The sequence below is a fragment of the Odontesthes bonariensis genome, chromosome 3 (assembly GCF_027942865.1).
Source record: "Odontesthes bonariensis isolate fOdoBon6 chromosome 3, fOdoBon6.hap1, whole genome shotgun sequence".
Lineage (NCBI taxonomy): Eukaryota > Metazoa > Chordata > Actinopteri > Atheriniformes > Atherinopsidae > Odontesthes > Odontesthes bonariensis.
The window spans coordinates 34,114,145-34,117,286 of NC_134508.1; positions in this window are offsets into that span (position 1 = coordinate 34,114,145).

Sequence of the window (3,142 nt, forward strand, 5' to 3'; positions counted from 1 at the left end):
GGCTCCAGCAGCTCTTTTCTTACCATGGAGATCATATATGATGTCTATGGTCTCACCTCACCCTTCTTCTTCTTCTTCTTCTTCTATTTTGTTGGCGGTTGGCAAACAACTTTTGGAAGCATTACCGCCACCTATTGAAATGGAGTGTGAGTCTGGGCGAAAACTATCTCAGCTAAATATAAAAAAATAAGAATAGATAAATAATTAAAAAAAGGTATTATATCCTTCTAATCAGTCATGTGGCTTCTAGATAGTGAAAAAGGTACTTAAAGCACATCTCACTTGAGTTCTTCTGTAGTATTGTTTTAATGTTTAATTGCACACTTTCTGACTCTAGTCCTAGGATGAGGTGCTGCCTCTCCTGGTCAAACCTGACACGTTGCTCTATTACATGCTCCACGGTCTCAGTAGCACCACATACACTACACTTTCCATCAACATGCTTTTTTTTTTTTTTTTTTTTTTTTTTTTTTTCCAACCCATCCACCACCCCCCCCTAATGGAGGACCTTTTTTCTTCTTTATCCTTTTTTTATTTATTTATTTATTTATTTATTTTTTTTCCTTTTTAATCAAGTCTATAACATAGATCAAAACACAATTTACATAGGCTGTTTCACTCATGATAATGATAATAATAACACAACAATAAATAAAAATAAAAAACATTAAAGTAAAGAATAAATGATCACTATAACAAAAAAAACCATTTTATAGCAAATTTATCTTTTTTGAGTTACCTTTTAGGCTAATTTATTTATTTTTTTTCTTTGTCTCAGTTTTCCCAATGTTCCCCTTCTATAAGTTTAATCCATCGTTTTCCATACATTTCATTATTACCTCCATATGTCATCCCACATTCAATTTTACAATATAGTTTAACATAATTCATAAACCTTTTGATATTTAATCTATTCTTACATTTTGAACCAAAAATAAACATTTTCCCAAGTAAAAGGATTATATTTTGTATGCCTTCTGCCTCTGCCAGGTTACCAAATAGCACCGTAAACAGACTTGTATGTAGTTGGATGCCGTGTACAGACAACCAATTTTCAACCTCAAACCAAAACACCCCAGAGTTTGCACAGTACCAAAAAAGATGTTCCACTGTCTCCTCCTCTTCTTGACAGAATCGACAGTTTGAGGATGGTTCTATTTCCCACACATACAACATTTTTTTTGTTTCCAAAAATTTATAGAACATTTTGTATTGGAAATATCTTATTTTATTATCTAGTGTTGCTTTGTATAGTGTTTTAAAAACATATTTCCATGGTATTGGAGTATCCAGCTGACGTTCCCAGTAGTCAATATATTTATAAGGAATATCTATAAGTTTACTGTTCACCAAATTGAAGTTATACATCTCTTTATTTATTTTTTTTTTGTGATCCACTTACCCAATTTTATATTGGGCCTGCATACCCATTGTGATACAGAGAAACTTTTTATTTTTCTTTTCCAAGTTCGAGGTATCGATCCTACCAGCTGATTATACTGATGCAGTGTGCCTACATCACCATATTTTTGTTTTATCTGTACATATGACAATATTTCACCTTTCTCCACAATGTCGTTGAAAAAAAGTATTCCTTTTGTGAACATATGTTCTAAAAAAAAGGTGCTACCTTTCAGCATTATATTGGAGTTGAGCCATAACATTTGTTGCAGTATTTCATCATTCCTTTCTGGTGGGTGAAACTGATAGTGGAGCCAGCTTTGCAGTGCTTCAGTCAAGAAAGCCGAGAGTTGAGAGAAGATATCCTTCATTGTGAAAAGTTGTGATGAGTGTATTTGAATAAAGGGGAATAGGTTTTTTTTAAACAAAGGGTGTATCTTTCCCACCAGCCTACTAGAGAACCATTCCTTGTTGAAGTATAATTTTGGAATAAGAGATGCTTTTATAGATAAGTTCATAGCTTTTAAGTTCAACAGTTTCGTGCCTCCAACATTATAATCATTATATAAATATATGCGTTTAATTTTATCTTTCTTTCCATTCCATATAAATTTAAATATCTGTTGTTCGTATTCCTTATAGAAGGATTCTGCAGGTGTTGGAAGGGAGAGCATTAGATATGTAAACTGTGACACGACCAGTGTATTTACAAGTGTTGTTTTGCCAAAAATAGTGAGTTTATTTCCTTGCCAAGGTTGTAGTACTTTGCTGAGCCGTTTTAATTTGATGTTAAAATTCAAAGTCGATATTTCTTTAATGTTCTTTGGTATATGGATTCCTAAAACGTCGATGCCACCATCCGTCCATTTCACTGGCATTTGGCATGGAAGAGTAAAATTTGTGTGTTTGAGTGAACCTAGTCTCATAATGTGACATTTTTCATAGTTGGGTTTCAAGCCTGATATTTTGGTAAATTGGTCCAGATCGTCTATGAGATTTTCCAAGGATAATATGTCTGGTTTGATCATAAATGTTGTGTCATCCGCATACATTAATATTTTCGAGTAAATACCGTTTAGTCCCAATGCTCAACATGCTTTTTAAAAACAAATAGCGTACTGTTCAGACCAGAACGCCCAAACCTCATCCTAGATATGATGTCCTCCTCTTTGGTGGGTCTTGCTGTTGGTCTAGCATGACCAACCACCCCTTGGATGGCAAAGTACTTTCTCCCAGTAGCTGCACCACTCCACTCACTCTGCCAGATCTCCCTGGACTTTGTCTTGACAAGTGACTTTATCTCTGACTTGCTATAAGCTACTTCTAAGGTAACCTCAGGGGTCACACATGCTTTCTTTGCGTACTTATCCGCCAACTCGTTCCCTCGTAAGCCAACGTGTGCTGGTACCCATAGGAAGCTGATATCGGTGCCTGAGTTTATGAGTCCATTTACCATCTGTGCAATTTCTAAAACAATATCCTGTCTGGACTCCGACATGGTACTCTGAATACTCATCAGGGCAGAAGCAGAATCTGAGGCAATTAGCACTCATACTCACACATTCCTTGGTCTATTCCCCTCTATCCAGGTCAAAGCAGCGAGGATGGCTACTAGTTCTGCGGTGTATACAGCAAGATCATTGTTTAGCCTTTCTTTTTTGCACATCTTAAGCTCTGGTACTACAAATGCCACACCCACTTTCCCGTCAGGTGACTTTGAAGCGTCTGTAAAACACACAAG